The 22,585-nt window shown below is 51.5% G+C and overlaps 1 long non-coding RNA gene across 1 annotated transcript; it reads right to left on the bottom strand.

The window, feature by feature from the left end:
* Positions 1-1,990: 1,990 nt before the first annotated feature.
* Positions 1,991-13,762, bottom strand: LOC115509903. Its single transcript, XR_003967516.1, has 2 exons — positions 13,461-13,762; positions 1,991-4,182 (listed from the first exon to the last, which is right to left on the bottom strand). It is a non-coding gene; the product is annotated as an uncharacterized LOC115509903 (long non-coding RNA).
* Between the last annotated feature and the right edge of the window lie 8,823 nt (positions 13,763-22,585).

Raw genomic sequence — 22,585 nt, 5'->3', positions numbered from 1 at the left:
CATTCCAAGGTCATGAGTGCTGTAATTCTTGTTAACGCAGTTCAGTTTGGTTTTTGCCACTTCCAGTCAAAAGGGTCCTGACTGAAACATTGTTTATCTCTCTCTTTACTCCTCCCCTCCTCCTCTGTTTGACTGCCTTCCTTCCCCTCCTTCCATGCTTCCTTCTCCCCCTGTGGAGTCTCCACTTTCCTCACTTGCTCGCCTGCACCCCAAATTTTCCTCATCTTCCTGTCCATTGACTGTTTCGATGGCACCCTCATGTAATGGAGATACTCCTGGACATTTTTTGTTTTTCTAAAGTTGATTTTTTTATTTTGAGAGAGAGAGAGAGAGAGAGAGAGAGAGCACAGTGGGGGAGAGGCAGAGAGAAGGAGAGACAGAATCCCAAGCAGGCTCTGTGGGCACAGAGCCTGATGCAGGGCTCGAACTCACAAACCTTGAGACCGTGACCTGAGCTGAGACCAAGAGTCAGATGAACCAACTGAACCACCCAGGTGCTCCATTCCTGGACAGTTAAAAGTTATAATCCAAAGCCCCTTTCAAGACTCCCAGGCTCACAGCTTTCTTAGGACAGCGCTGGGCAGTGCCGTCGACATCCGGGGTCAGGAGCCTGATATCCTTCAGCCCCAGTCCAAGCCACACTTCGCTGGCTTCTGCCTCAGTCTTGTTTTCAGGTACCACGAGGACCAACCTGTGCGCATCCCCCGTCCGGCTGTGTTTTGACCGTGGTCTCCAGCTCCTGCTCGTGGCTGACGTGGCCGAGGGCTGCAGGACCTCACCGGCTGGGGTGGACCCTGCCACCGTGGAGACGGGGCAGAGAACTAGCACAGCCTGCTGTTGGGTCTCTGGGTCTGGCAGTCCAGGGCTCCAGTGAACAATCACAGGCAGAGGATGTTTTGTGCCCCCCGGGGTCTCCTGAGCAGCAGGCGATCTCATCAGCCGGTGAGGAGTTTGTGAATATTGACAGGGCTGATGTATTGTTCATCTGAGGAGCAGGGATGAATAAGCCCAGTGATTTCCAGGATCTCAAACATGGGAAGCACGGCCTCAAGGGGCACAATTCATGGCTGGAGGGAAGACACCAATTGAGGGGTTTGGTTCCGACCGTCGACAGGGTTGTTTGCAAGCTCTGGGGAGAGCAGGTAGTTGTCTCCAGGCACAGTGGCCTGGGTCCCCGGTGCAGTTATCCCCACCGCTCTCACAGCCGATCTCTTCCAAAGGGGGCTGCTGGAAGTGAGTCGGCACAGCCGGCCTCCGCTCGCCGCAGATGGCTAACAGGCCTCATGATAATAGCGGCCACATCTCCGGTTTACGGTGCGCTCACCGTGGTCCTGCCATGTTACATCCGTGATCTTCGGCCTCCCCAGATTCAGTCATTCAAATACCACCTTGCTATGTTTGGGTAACACTTTTTTTTTTTTTTTTTTTAAAACCAACTAATTTTTTCCCTTACGTTAAATGTACCTGAAAAGTAAACCTCTCAAATCTCCTCTAAAGGGAAAACTAGCAGCCCTTGCTGTGAATGGGAGAAAACCATAAAAAGTCAGAGGTAAAAAATGGAGAGATGAGTGGTTTCCGGTCTGGCACGTAAGCAGCTGAAAGACGGCGCTCTGTCCTCACAAGTCAAACACAGAGCAGACTGAAAAATCAATAGCTCTTTTCAGGCCCATCCGAGGAGTGAAGTTTCAGGAAAGTGCCTGCCCCACAAACTGGAGACGCCGACAGGCCCGAACAGAGAGACACAGCCTCCGCCAAGCAGAAACCCACGGTCAACAACTGCACAGCGGCCAGACCCAGGGCTGGGAAACCTGAACTTGAATTGCAAAATTGCCGGAGGCTCAGTGCGGACGAGCCTGAGAGAGAAAAACTCCAGGACAACCCGGTCGTCAGGGCCCTGATGCTTTTGTGAATCTTACCTACAGGAGCGTGACCAGGTTGTCACAGTGAATATCAGAAATATCCCTTGTTTCTGGCGGGGGAAGAGGAAGAAGAACCATTTTGAAATACACCGCGTTCTTTTACATGAGGTCTGCCCTCGGCAGGAACCAGTTAACCAGAGCCTAACGTGCTGTGGTTTACCAGAGCCTAGCTGACCTACTGGAAGGGAAACACCCAACTCCAGCCCACAGTAGCCATCCTGTCCCACCTAGAGGGAGAGAAAAAAAGCCAGAGAAACCCTTGTGAAGTTCACAGTCCGGAGCTGAAGCTCATCAAAGATGGAGACCTAATCACAGGCTATAGGTTGCTTTCCTTCCCCACACCTGACAGCAGCATTACTAACGGCCTGTTCACTGCACTGTCTTCAACATCATGTATGGCCATCAAGAAAAAACTGCAAGACATACTTGAAGGCAAAAAAACACAATTAGAGAAGACAGAGAAAGTATCAGAACAAGACTCAGATGTGGCAGGGATGTTGGAATTACAAAACCAGGAACTTAAAACAACACTGGTTAATGGACCAGGTAGATGGTGTGCAAGAACAGATGGGCAATGTGAGCAGAGACGGAAATTCTACGAAAGAACCCGGAAGAAATTCTAGAGACAAAACCCACTGTAACCGAAACGAAGAATGTCCTTGACAGACTTATGAGTAGCGTGGACACAGCGAAGGAGAGAACCTCCAAGCTGAGTGCATGTCAACAGAAACAGCCAAACTTAAAAGCAAAGAAAAAAAAAAGATTAAAGAAACCCTCACAGGATACCCAAAGACTAAGGCGCAACTGCAAATACACGAAACAGGAATTCCAGAAGGAGAAGAGAGAAAGGAGCAGAAGAAATATTTGAAACCATAATGACTCAGAATTTCCCCCAAATGAGTGTCAGACGGAGAACCCCAGATCCAGAAAGCTCAAAGAACACAGAGCTGAATAAAGTGCCTTGAGAAGACAATATCTGGGCACACCGTTTCCAATTACAGAAAATCAAAGGTAAAGGAAAAATCCTGAACGAAGCCCAGGAGAAAACCACGATGCCTACATAGACGCAAAGGTAGAATCATATCCCGCTTGTTCTCAAAGCAACGCAAACAGGAGAGGGAAGGACTTGAAGTGTTGAGAGAAGAAAAATCAAAACGCCAACCTCAGAATCTGTGCCTCGTGAAATTATCCTTCAAAAGGGAAGGAGAAATAAAGGCTCCCTCAGTCACACAAAAACTGAGGAAGCCTGTTGCCATAGCCCTGCCTTCCAGAGATGTGAAAAGAATTTCTTTAGAAAGGGGGAAAGTAATACAGGTCAGAGACTCGGATCTGCGGAAAGGAAGGAAGAGCATGAAAGGAGGGACAAGCAAAGATAGAATAAAAACCTTCCTCTTTCTTATTCTTAATTGATCTAACTGACAACAGTTTCTTCAAAACTAGTAACAGCAACCCTGTGTTCAATCGTGTGTCTGTGCGCACTTGCGTGTCAGTGACAAGGACAGCAGCAACGACATGGGACAGGGGGCAGGAGTTAGATGCCTCTGCGGTATTGCTCTACCCGGAGAAAGTGAACTTGCATTAGTTGTAAATGCGTATCGGAAATTCTAGAGAAGCTACTAAAAATAGTAAAACAAAGGGGTATATCTGATATGTTAAGAAAAGAGAGATGTGGAAGGATAGAAAATGTTTAATTAAAACCACCGAAGGCAGAAAGAGTACAAGACAAAAGCAGGCACCATGAACAAGGGTAACAAACAGGAAGCCGTTAAAATATGGTAGCTGTTACGCCAACTCCATCCGTAGTCACTTTAAATATCGATGGTCTAACTGGACCAATTCGAAGACAGAGATGATCAGAGTGGATCAAGAAACCTGACCCAACTACATGTTGTCTACGAGACACATCACACATCTATCGAAACGGCCCAAATCCAGAACCCTGACGACACCAGATGCCGGCGCGGGTGTGGGGCCTCCGGAGCTCTTCATCCGTTGCTGGTGTGAGTGCAAAATGGCGCAGCCTCTTTGGAAGACAGTTTGGCAGTTTCTTCCCAAACTAAACATACTCCTGCCATGTGATCCAGCAACCACTCTCCGTGGTATTTACCCAAAGGAGTTGAACACTTATGTTCACGCAAACACCTGCACGTGATGTTCATAGCAGCTTTTTTCATAATCGCCCAGACTTGGAAGCAACCAGGCTGTCCTTCGGCGGGTGATGGGTAAAGCGCAGTCCATCCAAACAATGGAATAGTGTTCAGGGCTGAAAAGAAACGAGCCATTGAGCCATGAAAAGACATGCAGGAATCTTAAATGCTTACCACTAAGTGCAAGACGTGAAAGGAGCCAGTCTTGCTACATATTGCGTGTCAGTATGTATGACAACGATGTGACTTTCTGGAAAAGGCAAAACTATGGAGCCAGGAAAAGATCAGTGGTTGCCAGAAATTAGGGGGAGGGAGGGATGAATAGGCAGAGTACAGAGGATTTTTAGGGCAGAAACTACCCTGTAGGTACAGTCGTTGTAGGTACACATGATTATATACCTGTCCAAGACCAGTGAAGGTACAATAGCAACGTGGCCCTAACGTAAACTCTGGACTTTGACGCGTCAATCTAGGATCGTCAGTCACAGCAAGTGGCCCTGGCTGGTGGGGGTGGTGATAACAGGGAGGCCGTGGGGTGGGGGGACAACAGGTATGTGGCAAATCTACTCAATTCCACCTTCCGCTTGGTTTTGCTGTGAATATAAAACTGCTCTAAAAAAAAAAAAGTCTACTTAAAAAAATATACATATAATATATAACTGAATGATGGTTGATAGTGTTGCCTGCCCGGGACTCCGAGCTGAGCCCTGCATCTGTTACAAGGGGACTTGGCGAGTGGTGGGGGTGCGGTAAAGACATGCAGATACCAAAGTGAGACTTACTTTTTTTTAATGTTTATTTTTGAGGAGGGGGGAGGGGCAGAGAGAGAGGGGGACACAGAATCCGAAGCAGGCTCCAGGCTCCGAGCTGTCAGCACAGCGCCCGACGCGGGGCTCGAACTCACCAACTGCGAGATCATGACCTGAGCCGAAGTCGGACGCCCAACCGACTGAGCCACCCAGGTGCCCGGAGATTTTCTTGTTTTCTGTTGCCAGAGGCACAGAAGGGGGCTTCGCAAAAAGAGAGTCACTTGTTACCATGTCGCTGTTGTGGCCCCTCAGAAGGTCGCCTGCAGCGCTCAGAGCTACATGCCCCACGTTCTGCTTTGTCTGTCTTGCCTCGCGTCTACCCCTCGACTTGGACACAGTGTCCATTTCAGAGATGAAGGACGTTCAGAGTGGAGGTCCCGTCCTGGAGTGCTGTGGGCTGACATCACACTGAGGGGGGACACTGAGGCCCACTGAGTGTCGGGCCCTTGGGCTCCTGGTGCGGGGAGCACACTCACGAACCACTCCGGAGCATAGTTCACTGTTGTGTCAGCGATCAGTCGTGTGGTCTCCGCGTGGCTGGGTCCTCGAGAGCCCAGCAGCGGACGTGTCTCTGACCAGTGCAGCAGAAAGGGGTTTGGGGCCTGCGGGGTGCACAAGCTTTGGTGCAGCCGCCGGAGAAATGGGCCTAGAAAAGCAGAGGAGGAGCCCCTGGTGGCGGGAGGAGTCAGAGCACGGCCAGCGGCCTTTTCTCCTGTCCTGGGGTCTGTCTGCTCGAGGGTGGGGACAAGCAGTTCTGATGGGCCTGCTCAGGTCACGCACCCGTGCCCTGGGAAGGTGGGCTCCCTGTTTGGATGGCAGGTAGCAGGACCTCCCGCAGTGCAGGAGGGGTGACTCCTTGCAAGGAAATCAGGGTGCTGTCATCAAAGACTCGGAGGCCCAAATTGCAGCAGGTTCCCACAGCACCCACTGGGGGTGCCAGCCCATGGCCAGGGGCCTGCCTTCCGTCCCACCACAGTAAGAAGCCCTAGCCTGAAGGGCTCGCCCTGGCTCTCTCTGCACTGGCTCCAGGAGAGACATCCTGGGTTGGGCATATCATCTCCGAGCAGGGGTGGGGGGCTCAGAAAGGTCTAGCCCAGCTCCCGGGGCTCTCTGTGGTCTCAGAGCCCCTCCAGGTTTGACACCTGCACACCTTCTACGCCCCCGAGGCCCAGCGCAGCCTCCACACTGGCGTGCCCCTCAGCAAGTTCTCTTCAGGTGGCCTCCCCTCTCTGGTGCCCCCTCTCCCAGGGCAAGCCTAGCTCAAAACAACAAGACACAAGGGGAACCTCATCCCCACTGTTTAAAGAATGCATTAGCAGGGTGCGTGGGGGGCTCAGTCCGTTAAGCATCGGACTCTTGATTTTGGCTCAGGTCATGATCTCACTGTTCATGGGTTTGAGTCCTGCGTCGGGTTCCGTGCTGACAGCATGGAGCCTGCCTGGGATTCTAACTCTCTCTCCCTCTCTCTCTGCCCCTCCCTCATTCACGTTCTCTCCCTCTCTCTCAAAACAAATAAATAAACTTAAAAAAAAATAATGCATTATTGTATCGTATCTTTTCCAATAATAGTTTTCATTAAATTAAACCCGCAGCACATACATTCCTGGGAATGGCTGGTAGGTTAAATGTGGCAGAAATGTGCTGGAATTTCTTTAGAAATCAGCCTGTTGGCTTTTGAAGAGTGGCTGGTGATCAAGGGCACAGGCTATCGAGTTAGGCTGCGGGGGGGGGGGGGGGTGGTTTAAACCCAGGCTCTGCCCCTGGTGGCTGTGTGACTTTGACCAAGAGACATCTCCTCCCTGGGCATCGGCTTCCCCATCCGAGTAACGCAGACAATACCGATTCGTACTATCTGGCTTGTTGTGAAGGTCAAATAGATTCACGGAACACTCAACAAGCTTAGCTCCAAACATGGAGGTGCACGTGGGCCATTCCTGGAGCAGCAGGGACCTGGCCAGAAGCTCGCTGACCGAGGTCACACTGTCATGTGTAGGCAGAAGGGCAAGACTGAAGCGGGAAACACGTCTTAGCGAAGCTGGTTATTTCTTTAAGACTAACAGCAGGGATAAGCTGTCCTAACCTCCCCCACTCTCCTTGCTTTGTTTTTTTTTTTCATCTGGCAAATAGAGGGTCTCCTTTGCACTCTATTTCCTAATACAGTAACCTCTGTCATCCTAAATGTAAACACACCCAGCCAGCACAGACAAGCACTTGCTTCCTGCACACTGCTTCTAGAAGAACAGGATGAGGGAGGGTCACCAGGTGAGAGCAGCAAATGCTCCAGAAGGCAGAGCAGGGTTCAGCCCAAAGGCCGCTCAGGTCCAGTCCACTTGCTCCTGCCTCGTTAGACTGTCGTCTGTTCGTTCATTCACTGGTTTAGTGAGAGCCATGTGGAAGTCAGGGACCTTGCCTTACGGAACTTACGTGAAGAGGAGGCAGGGTGGACCAGGAACCATGCAGTGTGTCGGTGCTGAGATGTGCCAACTCACTGAGGACTCTGGGAGGGGGCACAGAGAAGGCCCTGATTCCAGGAAGGCTTCCTCTGGGAGATGTGTACAGATAGAGAAATGAAGAACAAGGGAAAGATGTCAGCCTGGCAAAGGGCTAAGGGGTGTGCACGAAAGTCTGTAACAGCGTGGAGTCAGAGAAGGCACAGTAACTATAAAATTGAAAGAATCATCTTTCCATGGCTGAAAACCAATTATTTGGGCATATAATATGTCCCTGGGAAACCTCCGTTCGATCCAGCTCCCCAGGCCTGTCTAAAGGTAGCTGCCCCACAGCACCCCAAACTTCTCCAGCCCCAGCTCAGCTTCTCAGTGCCTTAATTTCCCTTGCACCATTGTCAGACCATCTGGAGATGCTCTTGGCCTTGTTCTCTTTCTGGCACCTTTGTCTGCTCTCCATCTGGGATGTGGAGATCTTGAGGACAGGACTCTATCTCATCCCTTCTCCACATGCCCCTCTTCATGACTGAGCTCAGAATAGGCCCAACAAATGAGCAGCCGATGGCCAAACTCTTTGTGCATTAGAGGCATCAGACCAGAAACCTTGGCAACGTCTGCACTGTGGCTCGTGATCCAGAATTCAGGATATGCTCTTGTGCCAGTCTCCCTTTAACCTCAAGTGTGTTGACTCTCGTGTCTGTTTGTCCCTTTACCCTTCTGTTTCACTCAGGCTGATGCTAGGCCATGCTGTGGTGGCACATTAACTGTAAATCATAATGGCTTAGCACACAGTCTACTTCTAACTCATGGAATGAGCACAACACATGTATTCACGCAGGCAGGGAGACTCTATAGTCAGCTGGAGACACGGTCTGATGAAGGAGTCACCATCATGTAGCTGCACCAGCTGGGGCACGGGGGTCTCTCTGGTTGCCGTGACAAAGGAAGAGAGACCTGGAGCATCATTTCCCATCTTGACTCTTCCATGCTTTGCTTCCATCAATTTTGCTTGCAGCCTATTAGGCAGAATAAGGCGTACGGTGCTAACCAAAATGGGGGCTGGGGAGGTAGGGGTGCAAATGGATATGTGGTGTGTGGTAAATGTCTTGGCCACAGCATCTCATTTCTCTGCTCAAACACTCCTTAAGACTCCCAATGCACATGCATTCTTTTTGTCTTTCTGCATCCATTCCCTCCACTTTTGGTATTGGGCCATGGATATGCAGTTGGGTCTCCATCTACAATCCTGCGGAGGGTCCTGGCTATCAGGCTGCTTTGAGATCCCCATGCCATGAAGTGGATGTTTAATCCTGTCTGCAAGGTATGGGTTTGACTTTCACCATCGAAGGATATTTTGGCTAGGTATGGAATTCTAGGTTGGCGTTTGTTTCCTTCCAGGAGGTATTATTCTATTGTCTTCTGGCTTCCCTTGCTTTCCTTGAGTTCATCTGTACTTTTACTGTTGCCTCTTCGAAGGTAATAGGACTTTTCTTCTGGCTGTTTTTAACATTTACTCTTGGTCTGTGGCTTTCAACAGTATTACTATTACTATCATGCCTTGGTTTTGTTTTAGTTGTATTTATCTTATATATATGGGATTATAACTGATTCTTGGATTTACGGTTTGATGCATTTCATCAGTTATAAAAACCTCAGGTTTTATCTCTTCAAATATATCTTCTGCCTTTTTCCTCTTATACCAAAACTTTGATTACATTTATATTACTTTTCTGCCATGGCCCATATATCACTTACAATTTCTATTTTCTCCTTCTTTTTACCTTGATTCTTTAGTCTGGATAGCTCTTCTGACACATATTCCAGTTCACAAATTCCCTCTTTGGTTGTTAAGCTCATTTCTTGCACTCTTAAACTAATTTATTATACTTTTCAGTTCTGTAATTTCCATTTGCTTCCTTTTTTTACAGGTTCCAGTTCTATGATTGATCTTGTCTTTTAATTCTTTCCAGATATTGATCATATTATTTTAAAATATCTCCATTATTTGGATTTCCTGAGGATCTGATTTATTGTCTGCTTCCCCAACCTCCCCCCTTTTTTGGTCACAGTTTGGCCTTTAAAATGCCTGGTTATTTTTGATTGAGTGTTAGGCATTGTTAAATGAAAATTTCTTGAGTTCCTGTGCAGTTTTTTTGAATGATGTTATCTTCCTTCAGAAAGGAATCAATTATATTTTTGGCAAGCCGCTATCCCAGAGGAATGTACCTCACATGATTATGGTTTGATATAATTTGAAGCTGACTTTCATCTCTCTTGAGCATGACTGTTGTCCAGTCAACCCTTACCCTTAAGGTAAAGCCTGTCCAAGTCCCAGTCCCAAATTCAGGAGTATTTCTCAAAATTTCTTCTTAGCAGTCCTTGAATTTTAATATTTGTCCCCTGGCCTTAGGAGAATGTTGTAAACTCTATTCTACTTCTTAGCCTTTTAGTTGTTGATTTTGGAACGGGCAATTGCCTCTAGGGGAAATGAGACACCTGATGCTCAGTTCCCATCTCATGGTTTCTTTCTCTCCCAGATTCTGCCTCACATAGTCTCACTGCTTTCTTAACTCATTGATGCCTTCGGACAAATATTTTGAAATTTTTTGTCCAGATTTTCTTACACAGTAAACCTTGGATTTTGAGTAACTTGTTCTGCAAATGTTCCACATGATGAGTAAACGTTTCTAATAAATTTTAACTTGATAAATGAGCAATGTCTTGCAATAAGAGTAAGACATGCTACTGAATGTCACAGGATCACAACTGAGCCAATGATTCTCTCTCTCTCTCTCTCTCTCTCTCTCTCTCTCTCTCTCTGAAGGACTGTGGGTGATCAGCTCCTCTGCTTGGATGCTTGGTCTCAGGCAGGAATATGTTTGTCAGAAATCAGTGATTTTTCAGGATATCGGAAGGTGCCCACAACTGGCACTAGTGTATTTTTTGTCACTTCAAAGTACCTGTGGACAGTCATTTGTCTTTCCATATAAAATTTAAGCTTAGGAATGCTTTGCTTCATTCTAGGTCAGGCTGCCTGTGGCTCTAGACCCTTTCCTCTGCTGCCTTATTGCCAGTTACATTGAATACAGTATATGACAAGAGTTTATGAACATCATACTGTAGTCAACATCCATGTGAGTGTATACAATGGCCCCATGCAGAAAAAGATTCTATTGAGCCAATAGATGGCAGTGACTCCATTAGTGATACTGGAAGTTGTCCTATACAATAACCCTCCTCTCTCTTGTCTCTCACACAAGCCATGAAGGTTTTCAAAGGTAAGTGCAGGTTAACTTTGTTTTTCTTTTATTTTGTATTTTATTTATTATTTTTTATTCTATATTGTATTGTAATCATTTTTATATGAATACTTTTGGGTTGTTGAATGAATCATGAGTTTGCATTATTTCATACGGGGACATTTGCTTTGGTATACAAGCGCTTTGGATTACAAGCATGCTTCTGGAACAAATTATGCTTGCAAAGCAAGGTTTGACTGTATTTTAAGTAAGAGGATTGGTTCAAAGATCTTAGCCTGCTGGAAGGAAAACTCCACTCCTCCAAATTGTATACGTTAAAATTGGAAGCAACTTAAACCCAACAATAAAATATTCGTTGTAATACGAATATTTTGGATACATGGATAGTATACATGGATATACATGGATAGTATATTCCACGTAAGTGGAATACACTATCATTAAAAATGTTGGGGCACCCGAGTGGCTCAGTTGGTTGAGCATCTGACTCTCGGTTTCAGCTCAGGTATGATCTCACAGTTCATGGGTTCAAGCCCCGCATCGGGCTTTGCACCAACAACGCAGAGCCTGCGTGGGATTCTCTCTCCCTCTCTCTCTTCCCCTCCCCTGCTTGTGTGTGCTCATGTGCACTCTCTCACACAGAATAAATAAGTAAACATTAACAAAATTTTTAAAAATGGCAAAACTTCTTGTTACAATAGAATACTAACAATGATATTTTGAAGGAAAATCAGAATATACTTTTCAAACATTATCCTAGTTTTGTGAAAACAACAAAATATCTATGTGAGCATAGATAGATGACTAGAAACAAAGTAAAATATGCCCTGAGGATATATTACTTCTAGCTAAGCCAAAAACTTAGGAAAAATAATTAAATTTGCTTCAGGCATGCATCATTTGCTGGACCATTTCTTCAGTATCCGCCCCACCCCCGCCATATCCCAGCAGCACATGTGTCCTCAGGGAGTCCACTACTACTTGGTAAGTGTCCTTGATCATTTCATAACAATAATCTTTGTTTCCCTGATTTTTTTGTATCTGAATTTGGGGTGTTAGGGGGCTGGCTGTGTCTCCTGAAGCCGTCGTCTGCAGCCAAGGTGTCTTACCTACTTCTCATTGGTACCTGTTGAGGAATGTTTATGGAAAGGTCATTGTTTGCCAATCACCACACTCATTGTACCGGATTATGAAGCGTCTGTGCTGGAAGGGAGCTTGGAGATCCTTTAACTAAGTGAAACATTCTGCATAAGACACACACACACACACACACACACACACACACACACACCAGCTGGGCTGCTCTCCATGAAGAATGTCTGTGCGTGTGTGTAGGGGCGATTTCCACTCACCCTTGTGGTCTTCCACCTGCCCAGGGAAGGTCTGTGGACCCTACTGTTAGGTATAAAACACAAGTGCTTCCAGGCCCCTCTCTGTATAAGTGGGACCCTTAGTCCCCCACCAACCAGGCGAGGTAATGCATTCTCTCCTCAACGCGGGACACTTCTGTATTACCCCATGTCTCACAAGGAGCATCCATGACTTATTTAATTTTTGCATCTGCCAGCAGAGTATAATCAACACAAGGGCAGGGACCCTGTTCATCCTGCTCACTACAGCCTCCCAGGACCATGTCCTGAGGCTAGCAAGTTACCAGTCTCTCTGCATCTGTTCCCTCACTTGTAAAATGGGGGTGAGTTAATGGGGGTACTTCGCAGGGTCTCACGAGAAGACAAGAGTCACCATATGCAAAGTGCTTAGAACAGCAGCTGGTGTAGAGTAAGTGCTACCTGTCACCTGCTGATGCTGTTACTAGGGTCATAAGAGCGGGGTCTCTTGCCTTCTGCATCCAGGATGGTCACCCGTCATAAAAACTCTGGCTTCTGACTCTAAGAGCTTCAGTAAGCTGACGAGGAACCGTACCCCTCTCCCCACGATGGGTCCCCATAATCTTGCTTTCCTTAGCAGGCTGTCTCTGCAGACAGTGCCTCAGATGCTGACTCACTTCCCTCTTTTTGCCTCAGCGAGGCTGGTCACTGGGTTTCTCCATCATTTTCCAGGGTGTTAATTGAGCAGGAAAGCTTGGTTTCCTGTTCACTTCCTGCTGAGCCCCAGGCCCCTGCTGGACCTTGTGAAACCCCAGTGCATGGCCACACCCAGCAACGCAGACTATGCGCAGAAGTCCACAGTGTCCAAGTCACCTGCCCTGGGAATGAAACACTGAGAGAAAGAGCATCGCCCCAGTGGGTCAAGCTAAACCCAGTTGTCATCATGGCCCCAGGGGCTAGAAACCTGCTTCGCAGCTGTTTGGCTAATGGTCAATGTTCACAACGCAGTGCAAAAGCCATTTAGCACCTTTAAAGAAATTAGAAATGGGTTTTTCACGTGTGGCGGTGCTGAAAATTGCGAATAATGACAGAATTATTAAGAACAGCCTTCCTGGCCTCGCGTTCCTAATTGCCTCTGGTCTGTAAAGCTGAAAAATAAGCACCGTAGAATCCAAATGTGCAGCAGTCTTGGAAGCCTAGGAGAATGGCTCCTGGTTCTTTTGTTTATTGGGTGTGAGAGTGCTGTCTGGGTGGAGAGGTGCTGTGGGGACGAGAGCAGAGAGCTGGGAGCCGGGGGCCCTGGTTCCTGCCTGGTTCCGCTCTCATCTCCCTAAGGAGGCAGTTTGAACTGATAAGGGCAAAAGGGGTCTGTGTGGTGACCTTCCAGGCCCCTCCCCCCCTCTCCCCCCCCCCCCCCCCCCCCCCGCCGGTGGCTCTGCAGGTGGCCAGCTTTGGTACAGGGGAGCCAAGTTGACTAGATTTCTTCCTGCAGGACTTCCCAGAGCCTTTAGTAGAGTTGCAATGATGGGTAACATTTATTAAGCACTCACCCGGAGCCATCCCAGGGCTGGAAGCTTTGCACCTGTCCTCACTTGTCTTTATCAGCAGGTGTAGAGGAGCTGCTGGGGCGTAGAGGTCACAAACAACTGCTTTTCCATTCCCAGGGCTTGTGAGCAGAAGCGTCGGTCTGCACTGTGGATCTGACCACAGAACCTGTGCTCTAGTCCTTACACTGCCTCTCTGTCCTGTCCAGAGACCCTTGCATGCAACCCTGAAACCGTGAAGTCCAGCGCTGTCTTCCACATCATCTTCTCTGGGCCTCTGAATGCATGAGGGCGGGATTCCTCTCCTCCGTCCTCCACTCCCCAAGCCCCTCCCCCAACTGTACAACCGGGGCCATTAGCTTGTGCAGTGGTAGAATTTGCCCGCAAGTGCCTCACTGCTTCGGTTCAAATCTTGGCTTTCTCACCTGGCTATGCAGCTTTGGGCAAGTTACTTAACCTCTCTGAGCCTTAACAGCCTCAGCTGTAAGTAGTGCTCCTTAATCATAGGTTTGATACTGTTAATAGAGTTAATAATATATGTAAAATGCAGAAAAGTCATGGGACTAGGGCCAGGCGACTTTCCCCACCCACCTGGGGCCCAGAGTCTGCCCTACTCAAGGGATGGGTCAGCCAGGCTCCTGGCTTTTGCCCAGAGAGAAATGAAGTTGGCGATGAATTACTTCTTCCCAGAAGGAACAAAAGCACCCGTGAGACTGGAAAATAAACCCCTCTTCTCTGGTGCACTTTAATGAGTGGCCAGCAGATGGCAGGAGCGAGCTAGGGACGGGGCCGGTGCCCCAACCGTGGGGCTGTAGCAGCAGCCCTGAAAATCCCGTGGTGTTTGGTGGTCGTATTAAGAGATCTACAGTGTGAGCGCTCTCCTTTATTTGAGGCTGGATTCCACACAGACTCGGCACTGGCTTTGTGGCTGGCACAGACCGAGGGCCCAGGGGCTCCCACCGCCAGCCTCATGCAGAGAGGACTGGCCACTCGTCTCTGCTCCCTGACCGCAGAGACCTTCCTGGCCGGTGCGCCAAGGCCTGGGGACGGGCGTGGTGACAGCGTGTCCCTGTCATGAAACTGGGGGTCGTTGATTGTAACTCACGTCCACAAGGACAGTTCTGGGGATGTCATTTCGCAGGTATTTATGGAACGTGGACTGTATGCCTGCCCCCTTCCGGGGTTTGGGGACACAGGGTGAAAAAGCACACATTAGGTCCATGCCTGACAGGGAGCTCACGTTCCAGTGGGAGCGACAGAAAACGACTGGCGAGCAGTTAGGATACTGTGGGACTGAGCCAGGTGCAGAAGGAAAACCAGATAGGGGAAGAGGCGGCCAGGGGGTTCTGAGGGACTTTACAGGGGGGTCCAGGGAAAGCTGGGCCTGGGAAGGGCAGTCCAGGGCAAGCCCCGGGTGGGGGCTGGGCTTCCACTGTTTCAGACCTGGAAAGGAGGCCTGTGTGGCTGAGCTGAATGCGTGAGGGGGAGGGGAGGGGGCAGGGGCGTGGTCACCTGCAGGCAGGGTCGAGGCTGGGATGCCGCTCGGTAGAAAATGTGAGATTGCCCAAATGGCCAGATGCAGAGATTTCCATGGTTCAGCCTGACTGCCGAGCAACGTCCCTGGGGTTGGGTTCGTGGGCTGCACGGACCCCCTAATTCCGCAGCCCCTCCTTCCAGGTGGATCCACTCCCCAGGGCAGCTGGAAATGTCTTCAAGGCAACTGCGTCTCGCTGACATCATTTCTCCCGTGAGCACCGAGCTCCCATGGTCGGCTGGCCATCTCTCCCCTTGTATCTGGCTCCCTGCCCAGCCCCTTGGCATCCCCACCCCCCAGGCCTAGCCAGGCCCCAGGCCCCCAGCCCCCCCAGGCCTAGCCAGGCCCCCTGAACCCCCAGCCCCCCAGGCCTAGCCAAGCCCCCTCAGGCCTAACCAGGCCCCCTGGCCCCCCAGGGCCCCCAGACCCCCAGGCCTCCCGGTCCCCCAGGCCCCTTGCTGTTTCCTGGGGCCTTCCAGGGACACTCAGGGCAGGTGGAGCCTGTACACAAGCCTCTGTCCCTGCGTGTCCAGCCTGTCACGGTCCCCGCGGGGCGCACGTGAAAGCCGAGACATGTTGTTCACATCTGAGAAAACAGTTAAAGTGACAATTCCTTGCAGACTCAGGTTCAAATCCTTATTAAGCTGTTAAGTGAGAAGGGATTTCACGTCCTTCCAGCGGCCCCTGGTTCCACCGCCAGCGTCTGTTTGGTGCAGCTTCGTTCCTCAGCCAGCCTGCCCTTCACTATCTGCTCCTCCTGTGTCATCGGAGGCCACCTGGGAAGCCGCGAGAGGCTCCCTGGGGCCCCTGGTGAAACAGAAACCCACGCAGCAGGAGCTGAGGGCAGGGAGAGGCAGAACGAGGCCCCGGGGAGGGCAGGGTGGGGACCTGGAAATGGAATAGGCCGAGAGTGAATGAGGAAATGCGATGGGACAAGTTCCCGAGTTTTAACCTAGATGTTTGGGAGCCGTGTTCACCATTGACAGCGGGTGCCCAGGAGACCAGGTCCTGTGCAGGGGGGCTCAGGGGCCCTCAGCCTCCTCGAACTCTTGAACGGGACGCTTCCTGGTGGCCCCTAGAGGTGAAGGCTGCTGCACAGGGTCAGTTTGCTGCCTGCCTCTGCCGGGCGCTGAGGGCTGTCTCCCGGATTCAACTCAGATCCTGCTTTAACCTCTGCTTCACGGGAGCCGTGTTCCTTGCGGAGTGGGAGACAGAATTCAAATCTGACTCTGTTAAAATCTGCATAGAAACACCCCCCTTCGTGAGCCCATGCAGTGAGGGTGAATCAGAATCACACGTTTGCGTTACACGAACCACCTTAGTGTATTGCCACTTGCTGGTCAAGAAGGGTTAGTGTTGGGGCACCTGGGTGGCTCAGTTGAGCGTCCGACTTCAACTCAGGGCATGATCTTGAGGTTCGTGAGTTCGAGCCCCGCGTCGGGCTCTGCGACAGCTCAGAGCCCGGAGCCTGCTTTGGATCCTTTGTCTGCCCACCCCCTCTCTGCACCTCCAATGCTTTGCACTCTCTCAAAAATAATAATAAAAAGAATGGCGTAGTGTTATTTGGAACATCGGTTGGAGGGTTTGGGGTAGGCTGGGAATGTGTTATCTTTTCTTCTCATTTCACAGAATGGGATCTGAGCTTCCGATGTCTGAAAATTTATTCTCCTCTAAGCGTTTCCAGGAACTGATAGTGTATGGATAATGGGAGGTTCCTGCCTTTTGCTTGCTCTCAGCTGCTGTGGACATCATTTTCACGTGATGGGGCAGGTCACGTAGGGAGCAAACAGGTGCCACCCAGCACCAGACTTGAGAGATCCCTGCCTTCTTCTGTCATTAACGGGAAAAAAAATGTCCCAAAGAACCTGCTGGTTGAGTGGTTGGTGGAAATCCTCTCGTAGGGCTCCCTCTGTAGCTGTCAGGTAGGAGCCCCTCTGTGGGAGTGGGAGGGCACTTTGCAGCCCTTCTGCGGCAGGAGGCTGGTCATGACTGAGGCCCCCACCCAGGCAGAATGCAGGCTCCGCCCCTCATGGGGCCGGTCCTTCATGGGCTGAGCAGAGCTTGTAATCAATCAGCACCACGGCTGATTGATCTCCTCAAGCCCGGCCCGTCTTGCCAGGCGCCCGGAGGCCCGATGGGTCTCCTGTGCCAACGTGCTGCTGGGGAGCCGGCTGCAGCTGGAATTTCTCTGCAGCCTTTCTTGCAGTAAACCGGGGATCGCCTGGGCCCCGCCTGTCCATCACGGTGCGGGCCGGGCCGGGCCTGCCTGCTGGGCCTGGCAGCCGAAACACCCCAGATCCTGCTAGAAGACGTGGCCCGAAAGCTCATCTTGTAGTCGCTCTACCCTGAGATGCGGCTTCTGGGCTGGCAGGATCCGTGCAAACAGAGGCTTCTCAGCTCCCTCCTCCTCAGTCCTCCTCTGGCGTGCATCCCCACCGTCTGCCAGGGAGGGCCACTTGGTGGTACTGTTAATTAAAACCATGGCACTCGGGGGCAGGAAGGAAGTTAAAAACTCCGAAGTCGCTTTCCCTAATAGAAATCTTATTTTGGAGGTGCTCACGGGGGTCAGGCCGACCAGGAAAACCTGTGCACCTCAGATGAACTCAAATAGATCGGCTTAATTTACTCAGCCAGGTGCCTGGAGGGACAGAGGCCTACCACTGGCAACGGTTGGGGGCGGTCCCCCTCACCTATGGCCCCAGATTCAGTCCTGGGGCAGGGGGATGGGAGCAGAGGGCCAGACCTTGGAAGACTCCAGAAGTGCTGACTAACTGCTTTGGAACTTGCTGACTCAGGAGTCTGTGAGCTCAGCCTGTCCGGCCATCTCTGCGTCCTCTCTAGAGTGTGGCTATGGTCCACTGGAAAGTCGCTTCAACGTGGCGGCAGTGAGTGGGGAGTGGCCATAGCTGGAATCCGTGAGTCACACAGAGAATCCCCCCTTCTCCGTGTTTTCTGGCCCAAGCAGCTGCTCTGAGTGCCGACGGCTCTTTGGAACTGGCCGCGTCTCAGGCCACACTGAACTGGCTCCCTTGAGAAGAGTTGGAGCGGTCTGAAAAGACCCAGAGGGAGGGGCGTGCTCTGAATCCGGGGCAGCGGCAGGCGTCTTGGGTATGCAGGCCCAGGCCTTCGCCGAGGAGGGAGCCGGGCACTTGCTTCCGGGGAGCAAACTCGTTCTGGGCTCTCGGACCCATTTGTGAAATTACCTCTCGCCACAGGGCTGGAGGAGCACTGCCTCCAACACCAGCAGCTTAATTCCGGATCATGGCCCTAAGTCCATGGAAAACCAAATTTTATCCTTTCTTCTTCATTTGCCTGTTTAAAGCCCAAGGCGGTGGGGCTGGGATGGGGCAAGGGCCTGGAGTTGCTATGGAAACACCGCCTGGGCCTGCAGCTTGAGTGCAGACACTGCTCCCTGTGCCGGACGCGGCCGGGCTCGACTCCTTCACTTCTGAGCCCTGCAGCAGCATGGAGACCATGGAGCCTGGCCTGCTTTGCAGGAACCCAGGAGGGCGCCCGGGCACGCTGGCTTTCCCTGAAACTCACATACACCTCCTACAGGCTCCTTCCAGAAGGTTCTCCAAATCCTCTCCCAGTTCAGCTCCTTCTGTCTCCATGGCAACCAACACCCCATGACAAGTGGCCAGACCCATTACTGTCTTTGTTTCACTCCTGGCATCTTGAGCCACTGATAAGGAGGTGGGGGTCTCAGATGCCCGGAAGCCATTCCCTCCTGATTCTGCCAGACTTCGGAATCCATACGTGGCTGTCTTTCAGTGACCAGCATTAGCCCAGCACAAATGTCCCTGTTGTGTAATAAGGGATTTCTGGCCTTTGTCCCTGGCTTCTGGGAGAAAGCCTCTAAATCCTTGGAATTTCCTGGGTTGTAGGAGTAGCGATGTTATCCGTGCTGGGCCCCTGGGACCTTACCTGGGATTATGCTGAGGAGGTGACTCAGGATGGGGGTTGTCCTGCTGGAAAGACCAAGGGTGTGAACAGAAGGCCCACATGACATGGCATGAGACCCCCGGGGGTCGGGATGGAGGATGAATTCAGTCAATCTGTTTGCGTTGCAAGCTCTGGACGCCAAGGCACAGCTTCCTGGCTGGTGACGCTCAGCGATGTGCCAGAAGGGAGATGCCCTGAGTCTGGCACCTTCCAGGCCTGGCCCTGTGGCTGGTCCTCACTTGTACCCCCTGTAATAACACTGTTCCTCAACACAGCACGTCCCTGAGTTACGGGAGTCCTCTGGCAAATGACTGCACCTGTGGGGCTGTGGGACGCCCCCCCCCCCAAAACGCGTAGACAGATGGTCAGAAGTGCAGGTGGCCACTGGGCTGGCGGCTGAGGTGAGGGGTCCTCCGAGGACCCTCCCTAACCCGTGTCCGAGCTAACTGGGCTGCATCTGTTGGCACTCACCCCAGTGCCTCACCCAGAGCAGTCAGGGGAAGAGGGAAGGGGGGTGTCCTCCCATGTCTACACTTCCACTCAGTGGCTTCCTAACCTGGCTGCCCCCTGAGTTGTCTGAGGGGCTTCTGGAAACGAGAGCTGCCTGGGCCCCGTCTGGAGCACGCCTGATTTGGTGAGCCCGTCACAGGAACCTGAAATGGGCGTGTTTAAAACCGCTGTGACAGGTGGTTCTGAGGCAGGGCCGTATTTGAGAGTCATTTCCTCACGAAGCCAAGCACACGTTCCAAGCAGAGAAAATCTGCTTGAAAGCGGGGAAGATGCAGGAGGCCATTTGCCGACATTCAAACAAAAGGGAACAAAGGGACGGCGGGTAGAAAGTTAAGTGCTGGTGGGCAGATCACGTTAAGATCTGTCTCCGGAAAGGCGAAGCTGGAAAGCCACATGTCACCTGAAACGTGCTGTGATATGGCGGCCACTTGAGAGGCTTCTTGCCTCTAATACGCTCTCCCCCGGCTCGCAGGGCCTTGAGTCTTTCTGCAGGGCCGAGACACCGGTGTCCTCTGCTGGGATGCACACGTGCCGGGTCCCCGGGGCACCGGAGCTGGGAGCCGTTCGCTGCCGCCATGGGGCCGGAACCTCGGCCCTGGGAGTAGGATCGCGTGGAGCCGTCAACGTGTGGAGGCAGGGAGGAGTGGGGCAGAAACGTCTGGAGAACTGATAGCACATGAATAATTCACTCTGACAGCTTTCTCAAATCTGCCCTTTCTCTCTTCTCCCCGGCCACTGCCCTGAGTCCCGTCGTCTCCCGCCAGGGTGACAGTGACGGATTCTGCTCTCATTTCCCTGCTGCTTCGCTTGCTTCTGTGCAGCCCTCCCTCCTCCCAGCAGCCAGGGTGATCCTTTAAAAAGGTAATCACGTCATGTCTTTCCCTTGCTTCTAATCCTCCCATGGGGTCCCACCGCACTGTGAAAAATAGGAGTCCCTCTGATCTGTCCCCACCTGTCCCTCGGTCTCCCTTGGTCCACCCTTGTACCAATCGGCAGCCACATTGGCTTGCTTGCTGTTCCTCAAAGAGTTCCCAATTCTCTTCTACCACAGGGCCTTTGCATGAGCTGGTCCCACTACCCTCAATGCTCTGCCCGCGGCCCCACACTTGCCATGGCTTGTTCTTTGAAATTCATGATCTCGCCTTAATTGTTAGCCTTCCAAAAGGCCTTCTTTCAGCAAAATACATAGGTAGGTTGCCCCTATTATTATGCAGGACATCACTCTATTCAAGCCCTTCACAGAACTGCTCACGCTTAACATGCATTTACTTGCTGAGTTTTCCTGTCTCTTCTACTCGGCTGCTGAATGTTCCAGGCCATGCCTGGTCCAGAGTAGGGGCTCATTTTAGCTGGAGGGATTACTGCTAGCTGCACCTGAGCTGACCCTAAAAGCCTCAGTGGCTTATCTCAGAAAGGCTTATTTTTTTGATTATCTGACTCACCCCGTGTGGATGGGGTGGGGATTTCTGATCTCTACACTCCAGCTAAAGAAGGGCCTTGCCCCTTTGTAGCCTCCCCATCCGAACAGTGTAGCCCGTAGGGTTTGCCAAAGAGGAGGAGTCATGAGAAAAGTGAGGCTCGTGGCTTTTAACAGCCTGGAACCCACCCGTGTTGCCTCTGTTCATGGTCCATTTGCCCCAAACAGTCATGTGGCTCCACCGTCCTGCAGGGGGCCTGGGAGACAGAGGCACATGGGGTGCTGTGTGAACACTCGTGGGGGACGGTGGGGTCGGTAGGGCAGACCTATATGGCCAGGAGCCCAGAGTGGGAGGGGCCGGAGGGACAGGAGGGGCCGAACCCTCCAGAACCCCACAGAAACAAGGTCTGTGGCTTCTGCTGGATGTTCCCTGGGTGTGAACTTCTGGAAACTAATGGCCACACTGAACAGCGGGCAAGGACTCAGGACAAATCCCCCATTTCCTCGGTATTAGCGTCGGCCCGGGTGATGGAGTAGCTGTGTTGGCCGCTGGCAGCATATATGTTAAGAGGTGGACAGAGACTCAGCGGCTATTACCAGGTCCCGCCTGCCTAATGCTCCATGAAGCGCCTTGGAAATAGGCCACCGTGGGAAATAAATGACCCGGTGGGCACAGGCGACCTCCAGCTGCCTCCACCGGTGCTCCCTTTCCCCGGAGGCCTCTCCCTCCCTCCTTGTGGGCTCCCAGGAAGTGGGTGGCAGAAACCAGCCTAGTGAGTTACCGCCTGCCTTCTCGTGACTCCCACCCAGTCCTGTGCATCTCATGTTTAATTATGAGGCTGTGGATGGCACCGATATTAATTATAGCACTGAGGTCGTGTTACCTCGAGAAAGTCAGTGCACATGTAAGTTGCCTTTCCCCGAGAAGGAAAATTATATTTTTCTTGATCTCAAAAAGAATGCCGGGGAAACATGCCGAATCACACCCGAGGGTTTTAAACGAATGAGCTTCAGTTTAAAAAATTAAAAACCTTCTTATCTGGAGAAGATCGGGAGAGTCCACGGGTACAATCTGGAGTTGCTCAGGAAACTCTGTGTTTCCCGGCGGTGGCCTGGGGAGGGCCCGGCGGCTTTCTCGCGGGGAGGGCTGCGCGGCGGCTTTTGGGCAGAACCGGCTTTGCTCACGCTGCAAAACCAAGAATAGGTCATGGCTGGGTTTCTATAAATGTGGAGCAAGAGCATTTCTTGGCAAGATTGATTCTTGGCTAAAAGCAGACATGCACATTCCACAGGGTGACACGGGGAGAGTCTGACACACTTTGGTCTGTAAGCAAAAACCAGGTTAATGTTGGTAATAACAACGCCAGTAACAAGTAACGACCTTCATGAGCATGTGTTACCGGCGAGGCCCTAGTCCACGTGCTGTGGGTGTGGGCTCGCCACCACCCGGTCTTCGCGGGAGTCCTGCCGGTCGCCACCCCCCCGACTTTGACCCCATCACAGAGGAGGCTGGTTACAAGGACGGGAATGTGCCCGTGCTGGGTGCGCACGGCAGACGGCACTGCAAACGCGCCATTCGGATGTTGCGCCATGGTGTCTGCGGCCAACTCAGTGCTGCCGTTTTAACCTCTTATTGTGTGCTGAGCACTTGTGCGTGTGCACGTGCATGTGCCCAGGTGTGTGCACGCACGCGTGTGGAAAGAAACTGACCTGGGTGAGTCGGCA

This window comes from Lynx canadensis, chromosome A3 (assembly GCF_007474595.2).
Source record: "Lynx canadensis isolate LIC74 chromosome A3, mLynCan4.pri.v2, whole genome shotgun sequence".
Classification (NCBI taxonomy): domain Eukaryota; kingdom Metazoa; phylum Chordata; class Mammalia; order Carnivora; family Felidae; genus Lynx; species Lynx canadensis.
This window is presented reverse-complemented; position numbering and strand designations above follow the sequence as displayed.